The sequence below is a fragment of the Lissotriton vulgaris genome, chromosome 8, assembly GCF_964263255.1.
Source record: "Lissotriton vulgaris chromosome 8, aLisVul1.2, whole genome shotgun sequence".
NCBI classification, from domain to species: Eukaryota; Metazoa; Chordata; class Amphibia; order Caudata; family Salamandridae; genus Lissotriton; species Lissotriton vulgaris.
In genome coordinates, this window is record NC_141696.1 from 1,054,656,370 (window position 1) to 1,054,682,101 (window position 25,732).

Below are 25,732 nucleotides of genomic sequence, written 5' to 3' on the forward strand. Positions count from 1 at the left end.
ATGACATCACTGATGACAACATCCAGTGACTGTATGTTTCTGTAAAGTTAAAATATGTCTTACATATTGAAGAATGAGTGGATGTATAAGTGTCTGGATGAAGGATTTAGTAGGTGCATTACTGACTGTATGAGAGAGTGATTAGATGTGTCTCACTGAGTGCATGGGTTAGTGACTAAACTGTCTTATTTTGTGCATCATTATGTCTGTTGTTCTGTAAACTGCTGCATGTGTTGATCAGTAGCTATATGAGTAACTATATGGGTTATTGATTGGTTGCCCAAGTATTTGTATGGGAGACTGAGTGTGTGTGTGGGTGGCTGGGAGGTGTATGACCTTGTGCATAGATGTGTGAGCAGTTGATTCACTAGATGTATGGGTTCAAAAGTGCATGTGGAAACAGCTGTATGGGCAGTTAACTGTGTGCATGAGTGTATTGGTGAGTGAATGGATATCTCAGTGCTACCATGTCAAAGTAAGTACATATGTAAAACACAGTACATGTGAGAGTTGACATATATAAATAACTGTGCATAAGAGCCAGTGAATGTGTGAGTGTCTGTGTGGATCATTGTGAACTTGTATCAGGGATTGTATAAGAGAGTAAATATGTGTTAATATATGTTTGAATAAGTAAGGTGTGTATAACTGTATAGTTGAGGAAATGGAGGTGTGATTGATTCTTTGCATGACTGACTAGGTGTGTGAGTAACTCCATGGATGAGTGACAGTCTGTGAGTGTCTGTTTACACTGAGTGTATCTAAGGTTATACCATAGTCTGAAGAGGTTCATCGTATAATCACATGAATGATGTCATCAGTGATGTGATCAGTAATGTCAAATGAGATGTCATCAGTGATGTCATCAGTGATGTCATTTAAGATGTAATCATTGATGTCATCAGTGATGTCATTTGAGATGTCATCAGTGATGTCATCAGTGATGTCATTTGAGATGTCATCAGTGATGTCATCAGTGATGTCACTGACTATGTCATGGATGATGTAATATGTGACATCATCAGCAGTGGATTGCGGGTGCGCGATATATAGTTAGCGCAACTAACTATATATGCGAATTTCAATGGTTTTATGCGAGTAAAATAAGGTTTTGTAAATGCTAATCCCTAACTATATATGGTCTATAACCTATGGTTTTTTCAGTGAATTTTCAAGGTTTTGTAAATGCTAATTCCTAACTATATATGGTCTATAACCTATGGTTTTTTCAGTGAATATATATATATATATATATATATATATATATATATATATATATATATATATATATATATATATTACCTACTGGCGGTCGCCAGTAGGTAGTTATAGTTAGGATAATTTTCAATGTTAAATCTCAACATTCTATTTTGAATAACTTTGGCGCCGGTTGACGAATCTGCCTGAAATTTTCAGGAAAATGGTCTCATGGCGGTCCGGTCCTTCCCTGAAAGTTTGGGGGGGATTCGTCAAGCGGGGGCCGAGATAAAAGGGGGGTCCCAAAACGCGTTTTCCCCATGTTAATTTCCATAGGGCGGTCGATTTCACTTTTAGCCCGAACGGCTGAATGGATTTCCACCAAACTTGGCAAAATTGTAGGGACTGGTAGCCCGATGTGCCTTTGCTATGTCTCAAGATATGTGCTCCAGTGGATTTTGAGTAATTAAGGTTCAAAAAAATATATATATCTATAGCAGCGCTCCGGTAAGCGCACCGGTACGCGCACCGGGCGCGTCACGCGACTTGCGCGGAGAAAGCTGATTGGCTCTGGGGTGTCTGTAAACATTCTAAACAGTCCGGAGCGGCCGCCATCTTGTGTCTCGGTAGGATCGAGACACAAGAGGTGGCCAAAACAAAGGGGGAAATGACCATAAGGGGGCAGAGTAGACCCCCCTTGACCCCCTAGGTTTGATGTGGGGGCCATAAAAGGGCCCCACGGGGCAAAAAAAAAATAAAAAAAATTTTTTATTTTCGCGGGGTGAGCGCCCGGTACGCGCACCGGTAAGCGTACCGGGGAGTGTACCATGGGGAAAAAGAATGACAGTTTTAAAAGTAGCTGATTAGAAAAAAAAATGTTTAGTTGTTTTTTTATATATACACATACATATATATAAATGCATATGCACATATATATATGCATATATGTCTATATGTGTGCGTGTAGAGAGAGGTAGAGAGGTAGAGGTGTAGAGGTAGAGAGGAAGAGAGGTAGAGAGTAGAGAGTGAGTAATAGAGAGTAGAGAGTGAGTAGTAGAGAGTAGTAGAGAGCAGTAGAGAGAGTAGCAGAGTGAGTAGTAGAGAGTAGTAGAGTGAATAGTAGAGTGAGTAGTAGAGAGTAGTAGAGAGTGAGTAGTAGAGACTGAGTAGTAGAGAGTAGTAGAGAGTAAGTAGTAGAGTGAGTAGTAGAGAGCAGTAGAGAGTGAGTAGTAGAGAGTGGGAGAGAGTAAGTAGTAGAGAGTAGTGGAGAATATTCCAAAGTTTGGCACAGCACCACTTTCACAATGAGTCCAATCAAATCATATCACTTAGAGTACTTATTGAAGCGCTGAATCTTGGTGTATATTCAAATGCTTTTATTTTCCTTAAGTTTATGTACCACAGCCAGCCGAAACGTTTCGTTCTGTACAACAGAACTTCTTCAGGGCGTTCTTATTTCCTTCAAGTTATGTCGGTATCCCGTTGTCATATAACTAGATATTTCTTCCAAATGTTAGACGAGACATAAGTATATTCTTATTAAAAGTGACTAGGTATCAATTTTACCCACACAATTCGGGCAGACTTGAGTAATTTATAGCATCCTCAAAGTCAGTCTTTCAAAAATTCCAAAGTATAGGACATGATAATCCAAATCCAAATGTTTCTCAAGAAAAGTCATTTACAATCGTTCGGAATATCGGTGTTTGGGCAGATATGATCCAGGGACCCCCAGTATGCAAGGGGAATTAGTCCCCCCTCTGCAAAGGCGCCAGTGGCCTGCATTGCAGAGAGGTGTAACAAGGGTGTGGCCTCATTACACTTCTCTGCAATGCAGCTCCCTCGTGCATACTGGAGGCTCCTGGTGGACTAGTTGACCCCAGGGACCCCCAGTATGCAAGGGGAATTAGTTCCCCCTCTGCAAACGCGGCAGTGGGCTGCGTTGCAGAGAGGTGTAACAAGGGGCATAGTCTCATTACACCTCTGCAATGCAGCCCCAGGCGCATACTGGAGGTTCCAGGTGGGCTAATAGGCCCCCAGGGGCCCCCAGTATGCAAGGGGAATTAGTTTCCCCTCTTCAAACATGCACGGGGGCTGCGTTGCAGAGAGGTGTAAAAAGGGTTGTGGCTTCATTACACCTCTCTGCAATGCAGTCCCCTGGCGCATACTGGAGATTCCTGGTGGGCTTTCAGGTCTTATATAGTTAGGAATTAGCATTAAAAAAACCTTTGAAATTCACTGAAAAAACCACAGGTTTCACACCAGTTATAGTTAGGAATTAGCATTTAAAAAACCTTTGAAATTCACTGAAAAAACCATAGGTTTCACACCAGTTATAGTTAGGAATTAGCATTTAAAAAACCTATTAAATTCACTGACAAAACCAGTTATAGTTAGCTGGAAATTTTACTGATATAAAACCAATGAAATTCCACGTTATAGTTAGTTGGACTCACTATAACTTGCGCGTGCAATGCACTGCTGATGACGTCACATATTACATCACTCATGACATGGTCAGTGACATCACTCATGACATCACTGATGACACCATCCTTGTGACATAGTGACAGACCTCCTTTCACTGTAATGTAACCATTGAAACACATATTCAAAAATAGAAACTGAAATTTAAAAAAAAATGGAGATACCCATATCAGTTACAACAAGCAATTCAGTAATTCCACCATCTATATGCACATCCAGTCATTCACCAACAGTTCTATATAGTCACTCATACATATACTCACTTATCATATGAAGTGATACACCTATACATCCTGTTACACACCGACAGTCATCCAAAAGTTACTCACACACATACTCACACGTGCAAATAAACTATTGAACATCCATTTATTTGAATATAGAGTTATACACACACTTCCACCTTACTTGTATTGAAAATTACACATATTTATTCTCTTAAACAATCACTTATAGAAACACATACTTATTTAAACAGGAACTCTTACAATCTCTTACTCTCACATATACTCACTTATATACATCAATATTCACATATACTAGATTAAAACATATGTAGTTACTGATAAAGACACTAGTGAGACAGTCATTCACTCACTAACAAACACATATACACACTCATCCATCCATACAGTCCTGCACATATGCTGTCTTCAAAACACATACAAACAGCGAGTCAGTCACTCATGCATCTATGTGCTAAGTAATACCCCCACCAAACCATATAGACACTCATACTGATACTAAGAGAAACATCTAATAACCCATATACATACGCATGTAGCTACTTACCAACACATGTAGCCACTTATACACAAAGTGAAACAATAATATATATATTTAAATATTTAAACATTACTCACTAATATTTATTTTTCAGAAAGACACATATTCACTGGATGGTGTCATCAGTGATGTCATGAGTGATGTCACTGACCATGTCATGAGTGATGTAATATGTGACGTCATCAGCAGTGCATTGCACGCGCAAGTTATAGTGAGTCCAACTAACTATAACGTGGAATTTCATTGGTTTTATATCAGTAAAATTTCCAGCTAACTATAACTGGTTTTGTCAGTGAATTTAATAGGTTTTTTAAATGCTAATTCCTAACTATAACTGGTGTGAAACCTATGGTTTTTTCAGTGAATATATATATATATATGTATATATATATATATATATATATATATATATCTCGCTCCAAGTTCCACCTCGGCGCATCCAGCACTCTTGCCGACGGGTGCCGTCAAGAATGGAAGTGGGTCCATTCAAAAATGAGAGCTCCAGTGTTGAAAGGACTGTGGCAAAGGGAGGAGTGATAATGGACACTTTGGGGGCGCCATACCGGCACAAGATGAAAGAATAACAATTGAACTTTCCCGAGTGTGTCCTAATTAAAACAACGAAGGCGGAGTAATCCCATTGGTTCACTATCAGCCAATCCCCTCCTCCCGTCCATATGCTGCGCCCAATGAAAAGCCACGTGTCAGTTCAAGTACTGCCACCAACACGCTGTTTTATTTCTACATGCGAGCTAATGAGGCAAACCGCCGAAACGCGTCCTCGCTGAAATTATGGACAAAGGAACCCCGTGAGTGCAGCTTTCACACTGTAGCTCTCATATATATATATACATATAACAAAGAGCAGCTCCATTTTGCGGGGGGCCCCCGACCCTGCAGGGTGGGCTCAGACCGGAATGGAGATTCCGGTTAACAAGGCTTTTACCAAGGAAAAAGAACTGAGCCCAACACCGACCTCTACACTGGCTGGATATATTTATTTCATCCGCGTTGCAGCAACCACCCATATCCTAACGCGTTTCAACAAAAAATGTCTTGATCACAGGTGAGTGGTATAAGTATGTTCCAAGTGGTAACATGACCTGTCTCACGAACTGCAGGCCCCAGAATGCATCTGTATATGTGGCAAAATGCATGGTTCAAGTAATGCCAAATAGCGTATTTCAAAGCAAATTGTCACGAAAAATATATGCATATATTCACTGAAAAAAACATACGTTTCAGGCCTTATATAGTTAGGAATTAGCATTTAAAAAACCATTGAAATTGCTCCTATATAGTTAGTTGTACTAACTATATTTCGCACACCCGCAATCCACTGCTGATGATGTCACATATTACATCATTCATGACATGGTAAGTGACATCACTGATGACATCTCAAATGACATCAATGATGACATCACTGATGACATCATCCAGTGAATGTGGTTTGCTTCGTTATTTAAATATGCATTATATATATAGCAATTTGCATTGAAGTATGAGTGGATATATAAAAATAAATATTTGGATGGAGGACTTTAACAATTTATAGTGGCTCACTAAATATAAAGGATAGTTACTAAACTGTGTGAATACCTGTATCACTTTGTCAGTTGTTGTGTAAACTGGTTCTCAAGTTGGTTATTAGCTATGTTAAAGTCTATATTAGTTATTGATTAGTTAACTGAGTATTTGTATGGGAGAGTGAATGTGTGTGTGGTGCGGTGGAGGTTGTGTGACTGCCCAAAGATGTGTGAATAGTTGATTCAGTAGATAAACTAGAAAAATAAAAGGCAGTGTATGTGCCAATTGTTGTATATAAATAAGTATACATAACACTCAATGATTGTGTGTGTGACTGTATGGATAACTGTATACTTGTAATAATGATTTTATTCTACACTAAATTTGACTTACTATCTAAATAAATAGATGAAGTGGTGTTTGTATAAGTGTGTAGCTAAGTAAGTATGTAAGTATGATCCATTGTTTGCATAAGTGAGTAGGATAACTTCATATGTGAATAGGTTGTATTTTCGTGTGTAATGTAATGTCGATATAGGTGTATAAGTATTTTGATAGTGTTCTATTGATCATTGACGACATCAGTTTGAGATGTCATCAGTGATGTCACTGACCATGTCATGAATGATGTAATATGTGACATCATCAGCAGTGGATTGCGGGTGCGCGTAATATAGTTAGTACAACTAACTATATAGGAGCAATTTCAATGGTTTTTTAAATGCTAATTCCTAACTATATAAGGCCTGAATCCTATGTTTTTTTCAGTGAATATATATATATATATATATATATATATATATATATATATATATATATATATATATATATATATATATATATATATATTCATGCTCGTGGGGATGTCCAACAAATGAGAGGCACTCAGGCACACACGAGCTTTTCCCCATAGGCTTTTATTAGGTCAACAATAGCTCTCGCCAGTAAATTTAGCATCGGGCTGCACATCCGGACGCATTTCGGGTCTCACCCTTCTTCGGCGGCATTGCAGTCCGTGAACATCATTGGAGCCCCACCTTCTCTGTTATGCTCGATCGCACGCCATGATTGACTGCTCAGTTATGAGTCTATGCGTTGCATCATGGATGATGGAGTCCTTCTTGAAATGGTGCCCAATAATCAATGCATTTTTAGCTTCCAATGAGCCCCGGACACAGCACATTGTAAAATACTCCTTATGTGCCCCACAGTGGAGCCACTTACTTCGTGACTTCGTGGCCTTTTAGTTTTTGAAGTGGTGCCCCTCAGCGGCAGGACGGCCGCTTAACATTCATGCTTGTGGGGATGTCCAACAAATGAGAGGCACTCAGGCACACAAGAGATTTTCCCCATAGGCTTTTATTAGGTCAACAATAGCTCTCGCCAGTAAATTTAGCATCGGGCTGCACATCCGGACGCGTTTCAGGTCTCTCCCTTCTTCGGCGGCATTGCAGTCCGTGAACACCATTGGAGCCCCACCTTCTCTGTTATGCTCGATCGCACGCCATGATTGGCTGCTCAGTTATGAGTCTATGCGTTGCATCATGGATGATGGAGTCCTTCTTGAAATGGTGCCCAATAATCAATGCATTTTTAGCTTCCAATGAGCCCCGACACAGCACATTGTAAAATCCTCCTTATGTGCCCCACAGTGGAGCCACTTACTTCGTGACTTCGTGGCCTTTCAGTTTTCGAAGTGGTGCCCCTCAGCGGCAGGACGGCCACTTAACATTCATGCTCGTGGGGATGTCCAACAAATGAGAGGCACTCAGGCACACAAGAGCTTTTCCCCATAAGCTTTTATTAGGTCAACAATAGCTCTCGCCAGTAAATTTAGCATCGGGCTGCACATCCGGACGCGTTTCGGGTCTCTCCCTTCTTCGGCGGCATTGCAGTCCGTGAACACCATTGGAGCCCCACCTTCTCTGTTATGCTCGATCGCACGCATGATTGGCTGCTCAGTTATGAGTCTATGCTTGCATCATGGATGATGGAGTCCTTCTTGAAATGGTGCCCAATAATCAATGCATTTTTAGCTTCCAATGAGCCCCGGACACAGAACATTGTAAAATCCTCCTTATGTGCCCCACAGTGGAGCCACTTACTTCGTGACTTCGTGGCCTTTTAGTTTTCGAAGTGGTGCCCCTCAGCGGCAGGACGGCCACTTAACATTCATGCTCGTGGGGATGTCCAACAAATGAGAGGCACTCAGGCACACAAGAGCTTTTCCCCATAGGCTTTTATTAGGTCAACAATAGCTCTCGCCAGTAAATTTAGCATCGGGCTGCACATCCGGACGCGTTTCGGGTCTCTCCCTTCTTCGGCGGCATTGCAGTCCGTGAACACCATTGGAGCCCCACCTTCTCTGTTATGCTCGATCACACGCCATGATTGGCTGCTCAGTTATGAGTCTATGCGTTGCATCATGGATGATGGAGTCCTTCTTGAAATGGTGCCCAATAATCAATGCATTTTTAGCTTCCAATGAGCCCCTGACACAGCACATTGTAAAATCCTCCTTATGTGCCCCACAGTGGAGCCACTTACTCACCAAGGTTTATCTGCGATAAAAATTGCCACAGCTCAGCGGTAAATTTTTGTCTCTAACCAAGCAATAGCGATAATTATCGCTATTGCTTGGTAATGTGCCTCTGTGTTCCTTATAGAATGTGCTGTAAACTTATGATCTACTAGTTCCACTGGGTTGCTAGGTACACTGAGCTAATACTCTATTGGGGGGAGTTGAGGAGTGATGACACAATTTAAGTAATGTCAGATTTTAATTTCGAACTCAGGACTATGTAATACACTATTGTGTCGTATTTACATTTTTGAAAACTGAAGCTAGATGTAAGTTTGAACTCTGCAATCATCATGAAACCATTGCTAAAACACGCAGACAGGAACCTTGTTTTGAATGAGAGGAAAAAGGTTAACTGATGCTAACCATTCACAAGTGGAGATGCAGTAGACTAAAATGAAAGATGTGATTTCATTTGCTGCCTTTCTCCTGATCACAGGGAGGAAAGTTGAAGAGGTTGCTATTTCATGGCTGCTTTGTATGAGAGTGGAGTACCATTCGTGTGCTTAGTTTTTACAAATCCTAAAAGTGTGAAAACTATCCAGAAAGAGCTAAAACATCAATATAATCTACAAACTGAATTCACTGGTATGTAGATAACTTTTTGTTCCTTTAAGAAAATGTCATTAGAAATGAAGATGTGAAAGGGAGTTTGATACAAAAGAGTATCATAGTGATATAAAATATATATCAGGTGAACTGTATCAATTAGAGGATGTGTGCTTAAGAGGTCAGTGGTGAATGTTTTGGAAAGTAACAGAAAAATGAATTAGTGCCTTTATATTACATTGTGTATTTTATTGTAAAATAATAGTATAGAACTTTGTGGAGGAGGATTAACAGTGCATAAAAGCTAGAAAGAGTTATTGTGCTACCTTCTTTTGGAGTGTAACTTTTCATTGAGGAATGCTGAATATATGTTTTAGGAGCAGAAGAAGTATTTGAGAAATTATGTAGGAATATCATTCAGAAAAGGTTTTGTTCTTTGAAAAATTTAAATATTTTGTTTTCAATCAATCAGGGATTTTTAAAGCACATTACTCACCTGTGAGGGTCTCACAGTGCTGGGAGAGGAATTCAGGCAGGGTTCATCCGAAAAGCTAGGTCTTGAGGTTCTTCCTAAATGCTTGCATTGTGGGGGTACGTCTGATGCTGAGGGGAAGTTCATTCCAGGTCTGGGCAGCGTTGTAGGAGAAGGATCTTCTTCCTGTTCTGGCTCTACGGATGAAGGGGATTTCAGCCAGGGCAAGGTCAGCAGGATGGAGGTTTATCTTGGGGGAGTTAAAGGAGATTCTTTCATTGAGGAATAGGGGTCTGATGTTGTGAAGGGCTTTGTAGGCATGTGTGAGAAGATTGAAGGTCACTCTTTTTTTGACAGGGAGCCAGTGGAGGTCTCAAAGGTGCTGGGTAATGTGGTATTGTAATGGGATGCTGAGGACCACTCCGGCGTTGGCGTTCCGGATGGTCTGGAGTTTGTGGAGTAGAGATTTGTTGATTCTGGCAGGTTGTTCCCATAGTCCAGTCTGCTGGTTATGAGTAGGCCTGGACTGTTAATTTCGTTCCGCTAACGGAATTTGCGGAACTTGGGTAATTTTTCATTCCGCAGAGAACGCGAAATTGCCCGAAATTCTGTGTTCTGCAACTTTGCAAATTTATTTGCTTGTTCGCGTTCTCAAATGCGAGTTCACAAGATATTTCCCCCCGAGCACGGAAACACCGATTGGGAACAGTAAAAAAGCATTGCGAACAAACAATTCCGCATATTAGCGGAATTTCTGCGTGTTCGCTGGGATTAATACCATTTCGCGAAGATTTGCATAACGCGATAATGCAAATTCTGCCCACCCCTAGGTATGAGTGTGTGGGAGACTGTCTTTCTAGATTCGGGGGGATCCATTTGAAGGGCTTGCAGAGTATGCAGAGGGTGTTGAAGCATGTGGAGGATACAGCATTAATCTGTCGGTTCATGGTGAGAGAGGAGTCATGTATGATGCAGAGGTTGCCGGCGTGGTCCGTGTGTGTGGGAGTGTTGCCAATAGCTGCGGGCCACCAGGTGTCATCCAGTTTAGAAGGGGTGGATTTGAGGATGAGGATTTTCGTTTTCTCTGAATTCAGCTTCAGGCAGCTACTGCTCGTTAAGGATGCAACATCCTTCATTTCTTCCAGGAAACTGTGTCTGGTGATGTTAGGTTCCTTGGTGAGAGAGAGGATAAGCCGTGTATCGTCAGCGTAGGATACAATGCTGAGTCCATGTTTTCTGACGATGGTTGCAAATGGAGCCATGTAGATGTTGAAGAGCATGTGGCTGAGGGAGGATCCTTGGGGTACTCCACATCTGATCTCTGTGGTTTCTGGAGAGAAAGGGCAGGAGTTTGATTCTTTGCATTCGGCCAGCAAGGAAGTAACAGATCTAGTCTAGGGCAGATGCCTGTATGCCGGCGTCATGGATTCTAGTGCTTACTGTGCAGTGGGAGATGGAGTCAAAGGCTGTTGAGAGGTCTAGTAACATGAGGGCTACCATGTGACTTTGGTCAAGGAGAGTGCAGATGTCATTCATGGTGGCTAGGAGGGCCATCTTGGTGCTGTGGTTGCTGCAGAATCTGGATTGAGAAGTGTTAAGGAGCGGATTCTATGAAGTTTGTGAGCTGGACATTGATAATCTTTTCGGTGACGGTGATGAAGGGGAGAAGAGAGATGGGTCTATAGTTCTTGAGGTACGTCGGGTCTGTGGAGGGTTTCTTGGGGAGGGGTTTGACTTCTGCACATTTCATCAGGGAATGTTCCTGTTTTGAGGGTGCAGTATTTTATACTTCATAGTTCAGGTGCTATGGTGGAGGCAGAGCTTTGGAAGATATGCACAGGGCAGGAGTCAGTAGGAGCTCTGGAGTATATGCTCCTCATGGGCTTTGCAGTATCTTCTGTGGTGACAGGGGTTCAGGTGGTGATCATCAGCTGGGTGACGTTGCTGGTGGCAGGTGTTGTGTCAGTGCAGATTTGGTGATGGAAGAACGAGCAAAGTTTGTTGCAGGAATCCTAGGAGGGAAGGACGTCAGAGGTTTTCTGTTTTAGAAATCCACTGATGCATGTGCATACTTAGTAACAAAGCAATTCATGCTCCTAGAGAGCCATGTATGCAACTATATACCTAGTGTGAAATCTAGACTTCACTCACACATAGCTTAGTAGAAAAGCATATATACAGTAAAACAAGTAGTCTGATACTGAGAGAAGGAGATGAGTAAGAGATATAGTCACAGCTTTTTTGTATCTAACAGCAATGAAGGTACTTTCACAGTCAGTCAGGCAGTATTCAGGCACGCATACCATCACCCAACCACTACTGAGGCTGTCATCAAATCAGTGAATCAGTCTCCATGGAGTTATTGAATTACCTAGACACTACACATATACTATTCAGATCAGGCAGAACGAAATTACGTAGGTATTGAACTATGGAGGCACTACCTATAGATTCATCTATTCACCAGACACTAATCATTTACTTATTCTATTAACAAGGCTGTAACTATGCAGCCATTGTAACACTTGTGCAGAAGCTATGCAGTCATCTACACACACACTTACAACCCATGCAGTTATAGAAATACCGACCCAAATGCAAAAATGTAACACAAACATTCAGGTACTACTCATGCACTCATCTAATTATGTAGAGAGTAACATTGTAGTACACCTGTTATCCATCAAGTAGCTATGCACTCATGTAATTACTGATGGAAGACACTTGCACTAATACAATCACGCAGCAGTACACTTACTTACTGAAGGTTTAACAATGGAGTCATGCAACCACTGAGAAACTAGTAATGCACTTATGTAATCAGCCAGGCACTTCTAATGCACTTATTCAATTATCTAGGCACCTCCTATGTAGTTATTTAAGCACCCAGGAACTATTTGTTCACTGAACCCAAAACACATGGGCAGGAGCCATTTAGTCATGCACTCACTGAAATACTACTTATGCACTCATCCAATCTGCTAGATGCTATGCATGTACCTTAACAATCATGCATGCACTATCCATGCACTCTATACATCACATATATACTATCTATGCACTCATTTAATAATCCAACCACTATCTATGCTTGGTTTGAATTATTGAGCCATTAGTCATGTACCAGATAGTAGTGATATACCCATGCAAACATGCAGGCAGTAACTTTGCAGATATGGAACTACCCATGAAGTTCTGATACACTCAGGGAATCATATAGGCACTACCTGCATCCTCAAACAATCACCTAGTCACTACCTATGCACCAATTCAATCAGCCAGGGAGTAGTCATGTATTCAACCACAGACACATGTTTTTACACGTTTTACTGAGAAATATGTCATCTTTTAGAACCATCTGGTGAAATATATATGCATGCTGTGAAACACTCTTTGCAAGTAGTTGGATGAATTGGTGAGCTATATGCTTTGACAGAGATTAACATGCAGATTATTATATTTACCATTTCCCAATTTTTTTTATCTGAAACATTCAAGTGCAACAGTACTGAGATACTAAATACACAACTAACACAGTGGTAGAGAAGCATCCAATAGGTCTTATGTTGTGTTTTCTATTTACAAAGTTGAGGCACTATAGGTACGTGTACACTTGGGGCTAAATTTACAAGAATGTAATGCAGTGCGGAGCGGCTAGCCATTTGGCCTTGCCATGCTGCATTACTTTCAAAGCATAGGTATGTGTCATAATTACAACAATATGATGGATCCCTATGCTAGCGCACATGGTGCAAGGGTGCCTGTGTATTGGGGATGATTGTTTTTTTGCAGGAAAGGTCATCTTCCTGTACAAAAACAATCACAAGAGGTACTTTTCCCTTTGTATATGTGCTACAGAATGCAGCACGCAGATAAACAGGAAACAACTCTGAGAAAGAAAAGTATGTGTACTCATTGCATCGAGGTGTAGGATTCTGGCACATTCTGGCTTTACAAATTGTTGTAAATTTGAGTAAGTGCTGAATCCATGGGTGTTGTGTGGGAAAACCCACAGCAACACCCATGGCATGCTTCTTTCACGCAAAGTGCTGCCTGAAAAGGGCCTATATTCATAAGGCCATGAAAAGCTACGCAGAGTGGCTTTGTAAATAGTAAATATGGAGCACCACATAATAGCACCAGTCTCTAAATAAAACTGATGCTCCGGAAAGTGCATGGGGCTTGTAAATACACCGCCTTGACTTGATGTTAATTTTAAATTTACTACATAAGGGATTAACTGTTCTTTCACCATGCATAAGTGACAAGTGAGATATGGTGTAGCCGTGTTGTATGACAGGGTGCTAAAAGTTAAAAGGTAACTTATAAATAAAGTTTCTTGTTTTGCTCTGGGTTTATTATATTGAAGTGAGTGCATGCAGTAATCTATCTAGGTTCATCTATAGATTTCAAACTGCAACATAACATGAAAACTGTTGTTGTATTATGTGTCAGTAGCAGACTAGTTGGTAGATTGGCTAGGGTAAACATTTAAATATACTAGTTTTTTTACAGAACAATGGGCCATATGTATCATTCCAAATTGCGATCATAAACACTGAAATTCGCAGAAATTTGGCATTTTAGATCACAATTGGGCTTAGTGGTATCTATCAATGAAAAAATGCCTCACAAAATAAGGAACCACAAAATTTGTGATTCTCTATTTTGCTATTGCAGTTGAGGAATTGCACATTGCGATTCCTTAAATGCAATGTAAGAAGCACAAAAAAAGTGAAATTTGGCCTTAAGGAATCGCAAATTACCACCAACTTCAAGTTGGTGGTAATTTGCGATTTCTTTGAAAATGCATTTGTTTGCATTTTTCAAAGTGCAATATGGAGCACATACATGCCTTTAGGGCATGTATCTGCACCACATGTGCACCCATGCTTATTTCAGGGATGAAACAGGGTGCCCTTTTGACACCCTTGGAACCTTGAAATTGCATTCCCAATTTGAGATTCTCTAATTGTTCATTAAAAATGTCTTCCTATTCATTCCCATCGACCTCTAGGCATTCATCTGAAGATGCCAGGAGAAATGTGCTCACTAGACTTTATTCATAGATTTTAAGCAATGATGTATTCATCTTGAACAAAACAAAACCTCCTGTTGGTGAAGTGTTTGATTTCTTTTGGCATAAAGATTACAAAGCCAGTAGTGCTCCCTACATACACATGCTGTTTTGGATAAAAGTTGCCCCAAAGTTTGGAACAAACAGCTTTTTGTCTGCAGTCAGACATACACTTACAATGTAATCACTGTAAAATACATACAACCTAAGATGAACAGAGGCCACCAAGTACATTAATGATTACAACCATGTGATTGTGAAGATGTAGAATGCAAACATGGATGTACAGTTTGTTGCAGACAACTCAATTGCTGTTGCTTGGTATGTTACATCTTATATAACAAAGTCCGAAAAAACTGAGATGAAGGAGATGTGGGAGGAGATTTCAGCAGAAAAGAGTCATTTGAAGAAATTGGACAGTTTTAGTTTGAAGGTGCTTTCTCACAGAAAGGCTACTATGAATGTGTAGACCGGTTAAGCTCAGCTAGTTTGTTTTCTAAATCTGGAGGAGTTCTATGGGTGACCTTAGGGCTTGCTAATATATAACAGAGAACTGAAGTCTATTCCTGAAAATCATTATCTTGCAGAATTTGAGCCACCCAGTACAGATATTCTAAAGTGTAACATGCTGGATATGTACTTTCCAAGAAGAAGTCCTCATCTGGAAAGGTTGTGTCTCTTTGAAATACTTCAACATTATGCTTTCAGAAGTAATATCAGTGAAAACATAGATGAAGGTAGATTTGTTGTTGCTGGTTGTGAAGAATGTATGGTGAGACATAGCAAAATACATTTAATCAACCAATGAAAGCTAAGTTGCCAAACTCAAGAAAAAATAGATTTTTTCTAATTTATGGTTGTTACAGATGTTTAAGTCATTACAATCTGAAAGTGAGCAACTTTGAGAATTTGACTTTTATGACGACCCACTCAAAGCTGTGAAAGACAGCATTGAGAGGTGTGTGTTTCCAGTGTATATTCAAATGTTGACAGAAGAGATTGCACAAGAAGAAATAATTGCTTCTGAGATAGCAAGAAAGAGTATTAATAGCAGTCAAAATTCAGCACCTCAAAGTCAAGATCCTCTTGGACAGCCAACCATTTAAAATTAAGCTGTAATAGCTTTGAATGAAGTGGAGAATGCAATATAGCAAGTAAGGCCGGAAACTGTGGATCTAGAACTACTAATACAGCAATTGAATGCAGATCTGAAAGACATTTTTAAAGAGGTAAAAGGTAAAGTAGAACATGGATTTCTCATTGAAAAAAAAGTGTGCATGTTGTATATAAAAACCAGTTTGATTGCTCATACGTGGTCAAGCTGGAACTGAAAAACATTTTTTTGATAAAAGTACTGATAAATTAACTACAGAAAACGACAGATTCCTATTTGTCATGTGTAGTCACTTGACCAAAAGGGTTGGCTGTTCATAATAGTGAAGGAGTTACCCTTCGTCAATTATTAATGCTGCCTGTTGAACTTGAAAATAAATTACAATAAAACAAATTATCTGGTGATGCTTGTCATGAAGTGGCAAGAGTATTAAAATAATTAAAGTAAATAATTATTGATGATCAGCATGGTGTCTAACCAAATGCTATCTTGTATTCATTTAAGAATGCAGAAAAGAATAAAAACTGACTATGATGTACTTTTTGGAGGAAAACACTTAATAGTGTTTGCAGACTTTCCACAGCTAACTCCTGTAAAAGAACCACCTGTAATAAAAAACTACTACATAATGAAACAAGGAGTTCACTAGGAAGTGTTGGAAATCTAAACATTTGGAAAACCTTTCAATGCAAATATTTATTTCAAAATGTGCACTAATCATAAGAAAAATATGCATTAATCAGATATACTAAAGGATTTAGGAAAGGAAGTCCTCACAAAGAAGGGAAAGACAGTATTACAAACACGTCTCATCAAAAAAGTTGTTTACAAGTAATGTTTCAGCTGCTGAAGTAATGTATCATTTTGTTAAGGAAGAGAAGTCTATAGCTTGTTTGATATCAACTCTTGAGGAGTGTAGTAAATTCAATGAGCAATTATTGGAACTGGAAAAACAAGATATTCTCAAAATTAGAGCAAATTATGAAATGGCACATCAAGGAGTTTTAGTGCTACTAACAGAAAAACCAATAGAAATTGGATAGGTTAGAAACGTCTGTGTCAAAAATTGCAGGATTAGAAAAAACAGTAAATGTTGAAGAAGGGCTAGTGAATAGCGAAATGGGTAAATGTATTTATTATCCAAACAGAAATAATGTGGAATACTTAGCCATAAAAGAAGGGTAACTCCTTCACTATTATGAACAGCCAACCCTTTTGGTGGAGAAGTGTGGCTCACTGGTTAGAGGAGGCATACCCTGAAGCAGAGGTCAGACCCGGAACCAGGGTTCAATTCCCGACGCGGCAGGGTCTTGAGCCCAATTGTTCTACGGACTCGATAATTCTCGCTTCGGTGCCCACTCTAATCATGAGTTCACACTCTGCAAATCTGGGCAATAAACTTGCTTAATCTCCACAATGGCCCCCCGCGGCGGGATGCCTGGCCTTCACCTTGGGGATGCCCAGTACGGGTTATCTCACAGGGAAAGGCCAGGAAGGGTTCCCAATGCAAGCGCCGAGATGCCCAAGGGTAAGTCGAGCGCTATATAAGACGTCACAAAAAAAAAAAAATGTAATGATATTGCTGAAGTTAGGCAGATTGGTAAAAGTGTTGTACGTTTCCTACTTGTAAAAGACTTGTATGTACAGCAGAAGCAGCTCCCAGTTTCTTTAGTGTATGCAGTAACTATTCACAAATGACATGTTTTAAGTGTAGATACCGTTCTTGTTAATATTGGTAGTAGTGTATTCAAAGAAGGAATGTCATATGTTGCTTTGTCACAAATTAGAACATTGTCTGGTTGTATTTCTGATTGATTTTGATGAGAAGACAGTAAATGCTGTGTAACAGAGTATAATCAGTAAAGCGCTCAAAATGCTCTTCATTTGGGCCAGTATCCTGTTGATCAAAAATCTATACTCTGCCCAAAGCGGAAAATATCAAAGCAGTCTATCAGAGTTGAACTGAAAGATAAACAAAAAGATGATCAAGATGGAGGAAAGAAAAAAAAACTACAGCATAATGAGGAAATGCAAGGCTATCACTTTGATAATAAATCTGGAGTTAACTGTTATGCAAATGTGGTGTTAAATGTACTATATCATTTGCCTCATTTTGCCAATTCTATTAATGAAAGGGTAGATAAAAGAATGTACTCACAACTATGTAGTTTATGTGAAGAATTAAGAAGCAACAGAAGTATTAAACATTCTGTAACTGGATTAAGATACTTCACCTATCACTGTACTGGATCAGTAGTGTTCTCTCAAAATCTTCAACAGGATGCTCAAGAATTTCTAATGGTAATGCTATGACTATTAGTTGAAGAAGATGTGAATATCAATGGTACATTTAGTTTAACTTATAAATGGACCCATAACTATGAAGATTGTGAATGTATGACTAGCACTGAAATCAATTCAGAATGATTCCTCTACTTGACATAACCAGATTGTAACGCTGTGCCATTTGAAGATTTAACTATAAACACCCATCAAGATATGACTAAGTCTGGGCGGTCTGGGCCAATTTTTTTTCCCCTGCTTGCATTAATCAACGTCAAGTGCGCGAGTGCGGGTGAGGAAAATCCACCTACCGGTGAGATTTTTCCTCATTTGCGATCGTCAACATCAAGTTGGAGAGCATGAGCATGGCAAATCAATCTCCTGGCAAGACTTCTCAACACTGGTGGTCAGATTTCTCATTGCAATTGTTCACGTATGCTTGTGAATGCTCGCAATGAGAAACCATCCGTTCGCATTGGGAAAGCTGCTGCGCGAGTAAAAATGTACTTGAGCGACATAAAGGAAGTAGTGCTGTGCATGGGGCTGTTTGCGATGATTGCACAGTGCGGACAAGCAACTAGCACTGAAAATCATCACAATAGGTATTTCCCCCCTAAAGAAACTCTGCTACTTGTGGAGCTCTGCGTAGTGGGGCAGGCTTATTTTTGCACTTCGCAGAGACTCTGCAAACTCCTTCCATGCTTAGATATGACCTGTCCAAACTGCAGATCAAAACTTAGATCAACATTGTTTCAACAAAGGTATGGGAAATATGTCAGTCATGCTAGATCAATGCAGAGTGGATAGTACTGAATTAGGAACTGAAATACAAACTTTAAAGCTGCAAAAACCTCCATCTCAAACAGAACTTCAACAACTATTGCAATCATATTTCATGAAGGAGTTAATATAACCTCTGGAAACAACACAATATATTAAAGATGTCAAACATGATGGACAGAGTGCAATGGCATACAACTGACAGTCAAATTAAAACTATCTAAAAAGATACCAAAACTCATATCTACTATTTCTAGAACTGAAGTTCTAAGGTGAATCTAGAATAAAAAAATGTGGAATTGTGTTGACATATATATGGATTATGTTTTTCTGAGACAGTATTCGGGGTATTGTCTACAGCATGTGTACTAATAAACTCTTTCTCCGGGGCCAAAAGTACAGTCTGGTTTGTGGTCGAGGGCTGCACCAATGAGCTTGTGGGTGGGGGCGGGGCTACTAGAGTAAAGAAACACACACCGAAATGCACACAATCACCACCATTTGAAAACATTGACTGGATACATAGTAGGGAGGCTGATTTTGCATTTTAAAAAGAGACATGGAGTGACATGGGAGTGTTAGGGACAGGGTCAAATTGGGACACACAATAGGCCCCAGTATTAAAATAATAGTATCCCCTTTAGTAAATTAGAAAACTAAAAACAGGTCCCATTGCAACAAATCGAGACAGGTTTTTTTTAGTAAAGACATGCTGTATACGTTTTCTGCAAGGTATGGAAACTGCATTGATTTGAGCTTGCTGGGCACAAACTTATTTTTACTATCAGGTGAACTAACAGTAAAACCTGACCCAGCTGACTGTAAAACAGGCCCACAAAAATTTCAAAACAGTCCACTTTACTGACCTGCACGCACATTTCACAGGGCATGCAGGCTTCCTGAAGAGGAAGGCAAGCTGGCTGATGGCATGCAGGCTGCCACAGAAATTAAACAAGCTGGTTGGTGAGGTGTATACTGGCTCGATCCAAGGGAGGCCCCCTGCTGCCTGTGCAGTTCTTTTGCAAGATCAGAGAGAGCAGGCTGCGGGCGGGTGGTGACTTCCTTTCAAAGGTAGCAAAAGCTTGCTAAAAGGCTGCTTAAAAGTCAGCTGTAAATGCATAAATGATTCAGAAAAGGGGGTAGTGATGAACAGAGTGTCTGAATTAAGCAGACCACTCTTTCCCAGTCCAAAGATCAGGGCTTGATCCATCACCGTTTTTCAGCTCACTGCACCATCCCAGCTCAGAACTTGGCTATATGCAAATTAGTCTGACCCTGGCCCAGTGCATCATGGGAACAGGGCAGACCAAACTACCAAGCCAATTCTTATACTGGGAAGGAAACAAGCTACCGCATAAATGCATAAAAGCTGACTTTTAAAGGGCCTTTTCTTCCTACCAGTGCTGAGCCTATGTAGTCATTGAGGCTTTCAGTAAACATAAAAGAGGGCCACTGGAGCATGCGCAATAACGTTCATACCAAGATGCTTGAGCGGCTCTCTTTTGTGTTTACTTTATTCCTCGGGGATCTCGCAATGGAGCAGCTGTGCTGTGTTTGCCCTAGCAAGAACAGTGCCATGAAAATAGTCCATGGGCCACTGCACAAGATCTGCTGGGTCGCTTGCCTCACACGGGTCGTACTCTGTGTGCCACGGGTCTACAGCAAGCTCTTTGAAATGAAGGACTCTTTCTAACTGTGGGAAAGGAATTTACAGAACATTTGAGGACTACATTGTGTTACTACAGATAAAAAGAAAATTGAAGTACTATAATACCAGTAGCCTTAAGTTGCATGCATAATCTCTCTTCACCACTAAAAAAAGACCCCTTTTGTTTCTGATACAGCAAATTTTATGTAGTACTATGTGTTATGTTTTTTTTAGACATGGACTAAGAACATTTTAGACATCTTTTGGCCAAAGAGGGAGGATGTCCACAAAAGAATGTGCAAAAATGAAGACTTCTTCATAGTTGTTGGACATTTTTGACCAGATTAAGAAATATCTGAAACAGTTGTAAAATATAGTTGTTTTCATTAAGTAACAACCTATCAGCAAGTCAATATGTAGCAAACAGGTTGATATAGTTGTGATGATTCACTATGCACATTTGTTGTTTTTTGCTTTTTACAATCCATTCATTTTTTTTTCCCGTTTAATGATGACTCTTCATATAAAGCACTTTTGAAAGTGAACAAGCATGAAAGCTGAAGACAGGAAAAAACATGAAAACATTTGTCTATGGTGAATTAAAGTTTTGTTTGAAATATATTGTATGTTGTTTGTTTGCCTAGTGTTCAAATTTAAATTCTAATACATGTCTGTCTGTTTATATTTTTTCACAGTGGTTGGAGGTCGAGATACATTACGTTTGTCAAATCACTAATCTAGTGATGTATTCATTGAGTTACTACTCATACTCATCCCATCTCTGAGGCACCACAGTTGCACTCATCCAATCACACAGCACTACCTAAGAAGTCATCCAATCACTCAGGTAGTGAACTTTAATCCATCTATTCTCCCAGCCACTACTCAGGCACTCATCCAATCACCCAGACCCTATCCATGGAGTCATGCCTTCACATGCCCCCACATGCATCAACGTTTTTAGGAAGTGCAAACGGTGCGAATCTGTAAATTCGGCCGTTTGCACTTCCTAAATACGTTTTTGGGATGCATCAAACACTTTTTCAATATTCGCATTTTTTTGCATTTCTTAAAAATGCGAATGCATTTAAGGAATCGCATTTGTGCGATTCCCTAAATGCAATGCAACAATTTAAAAAAAAATGCGAATTTTGAAATTGGAAGTGCAAATTAACACGAGGTTGACCCTCGTGTTAATTTGCGAAAATCTTTCAAAATGCAAAAAAATGCATTTTTTACACTCTCATGTTACAGTCACACATGTCCTTAGGACATGTGTGTTTGAAACATGCACTTTCAAATACATTTCAGGGGTGCAGGGGGGGGGTCCTTTGGACCCCCCCTGCACCCTTGGAATGCATCAACAAATTGCGAATTCGTAAATGCCTTCCCATTGACTCCTATGGGCCTTTCGGCCCATAGGAATCACTGGGATTTGCGAAAAAGCAGTTAGGAATTCAGTATTTATTTGCGATTCGGTAAAAATTTCGTTTTTTACCGAATCACAAATAAATACCGAAAAAAATGATGCATAGCATTTTGCAATTCTTAATTTGCGATTCAGTAATTTTCGCAAATTAAGAAATGCAAAATGTATGAATGATGCATGTGGGGGCAGGTCACTACTAATGAAGTTAAGGAATCACCGTCACTACACTTGCACTCTTTCATTCATCCAGGCACTACACTTGCCAGTCATTTAGTCATACATGCAGTGCCCTTGTACTCATGCATTCACTGATATACCACCAATGCACTCATCCAATCACCCAGGCACTAAACATGCACTAATGGATTTACTTAGGCACTAACCATACACTCATTCATTCACTCAGGAAACACTGATCAAATCACCCATCCACTACCCATACAGTCATCCATTCACTCAGGCACTACTCATGCAGTGATCCATTCACTTAGGCACAACACATGCACTCATCCAATCACCCAGGCACAACCTATGAACTCATATATTCACCCAGGCACGACTCATGTCCCCATAAAAATAATTAGGCAGTACCCATACATACATCCAATCACTTAGGCACCACCTATGCACTCACCTATTCGCTCGGGCAACACCCATGCGCTATGCAACCACCCAGACACTATGCATGTGTTCATACAATCACCTATGCACTACCTTTGCACTCATGCAACCACCCTTGCACTACTCTTGCTCTCATACAGACACCCAAGCACTATATATGCACTCATCTAATGACTCAGGCATTACCATTGCACTTTTCCATTCACTGAGACAACTCCCATGCACTCATCCAATCACTCAGGCAAAACACATACATGTATCCAATCACCCAGGCAATATCCATGCACTCAACCAATCACACATACACTATCCATGCATTCACTCAATCCCCCAGGTACTTTTCATGCACTCGCCCAATGAACCAGGCACTACCCTTGCACTCATCCAATTACCCAGACACTACCTTGTACTCATCCAATCCCACATGCATTATCCTTCCACTAATTCATTCACTCAAGCACTGCTCTTGCAGTTATCCATTCACTCAGGCACTGTACATGCTCTCATCCAATGACATAGACACTACTCTGCACCCATGCAATCACCAAGGCACTATCCATACACACATCCAATCAGCTAGGCACTACCCTTGCACTCATCCATTCACTCAAGCATGATCCATGGCTCATCTGTTCACTCATGCACTACTCATACACTCATCCAATGATGCAGAACTACTCATGCACCCCATGCAATCACTCAGTCACTATCTGTGCACTCATCCAATTACCCATGCACTATCCTTGCACTCATCCATTGAATGAGACGGTACCCATGTACTCAACCAATCACCCAGGTGCTACCCTTGAACTCCTCTAGTCACCCAGGCAGTATACATGCATTCATCTAATCACTCAGGCACAACCCATATACTCATTCAATCACCGAGGCAATATCCATGACCTCACACAATCACCCAGGCACTACCCTTGCACTTATAAAATCACTCAGGCATTACCTATGTACTCATCCATTCACTCATACACTATTCAGGTACTCATCCCTTCACCCATTCACATATACAATGACCCAGGCACGACCCTTGAACTCATCCATTCACTCATGCACTACTCATGCACTGATCCACTCACTCTGTCACTACTCATGCACTCATCCAATGACCCAGGAACTACCCTTGCACTCATCCAATCACCCATGTACTACCCATGCACATATCCAATGACCCAGGCACTACTCCTGCACTCATCCATTCACACAGGTACTAGCCATGTACTCATACAATCAACCAGGCATGATCCATACACTCATCCAATCAAGCAGGCAATGCTCATGCAATCATGCTGTCAACTAGGCACTACCCATGCACCATACAATCACCCAGCCAGTATCCGTGCACTCATCCAATCATCCAGGCACTGCAATTTCACTCATCCATGAACTTAGACACTACTTAATCACTCATCCATTCACTCAGGCACTACTCATGCACTCATCCAATCACCCCAGGCCTACCCATGCACTCATCCAATCACCCAGGCACTACCTCTGCACTCATCAATTTCCTGAGGCACTACCTAGGCACTTTTCAACTAACCAGGGCACTACTCATGCACTCATCAAATCACCCAGGCAATACCCATGCACTCATCGAATCATCTAAGCAGTATCTATGCACTGATCCAGACACTAACAATGGACTCATCCAATCACACAGGTTCTACTCTTGCACTCATCCAGTCACCCAAGCAATACCGATTAACTCATCCAATCACTCAGGCACTACCCATACACTCATCAAATCACCAGGTGCTATCTATTCACTCACACAATCACCCAGACACTAACCTTACACTCATCCGTTCACTCAGGCACTACCCTTCCACTGACCCAAGCACTATCAATGCACACATCCAATGGCCCTGGAACTTCCCTTGCACTCATCCATTCACTGAGGCACTATGCATACACTCATCCAATCACCCAGGCACAACCCATTCACTCATGTAATCACCCAGGCACTACTCATGAAATTAACCAGGCAGTACCCACACATTCATCCAGTCACTCAGGCACTACTCTTGCACTCATCTATTCACTCAGGGAGTACCCATGCGCTATGCAACCACTCAGACACTGTGTATCCTTGTACTATTCTTGCACTCATTCAGCCACCCAAGCACTATGTATGCACTCATCCAATATCTCAGGCATTACCCTTGCACATATACATTCATTGAGGCACTGCCCATGCACTCATCGACTCACCTAGGCACTACCCATGTACCTATCCAATCACCCAGGCACTATGCATACACTCACCCAATCACCCACACACTATCCATGCATTCACACTATTACCCAGGCACTAGCCATGCACTCATTAATACACTGAGGCACTACCCATGTACTTTTCTACTCTCCCAGGCACTACTCATGCACTCATCCAATCACCCAGGCAATACCCATTCACTCATTCAATCACCCAGGCAATACCCATGCACTCATCTAATCACCAAGGCACTAGCCATGCTCTCATTCAAACACCCAGTCACTACTTGTGCCCTCATCCAGTCACCCAGGCAGTACCCATGTATTCATACAATCACTCAGACACTGCCCATAGTCTCATCCAATCATGCAGGCACTTATATGTGCACTCACACCCTCACCCAGGCACTACCCTTGCACTTATACATTCACTCAGGTACTACCCAGGCACTCACCCATTCACTCTTGCACTACCCTTACAATGATCTATTCCCACAGGCACTTCCATGCATACATCCAATGGCCCAGGCACTTCCCTTGTACTCATCAATTCAATCAAGCACTACCCATGTACTCATTCCTTGACCAGACACTACCCTTGCACTCATCCATTCACTCACATACTACACATTAACTCATCCATTCACCCAGCCACTAACCATGCACATATTCATTCACCCAGACACTACGTTTGCAGTCATCCATTCTCCCAACAATTACCCATTCACTCAGGCAGTACACATGCACTCATCCAGCCACACACTATCCAGGCAACCAACCAATCACCCAGGCCTTAACCTTGCACTCATTCATAGAGGTCCAGATGTAGGTAATTCATATTTACTGACTCTTAAATACCAAATTTTACCAATTCAGTATTTAAGAGTCGGTAAATATGAAGGGGGGAGATGTAGGTAATTCCAAATTCAGAATTACCGAATCGGTAGGA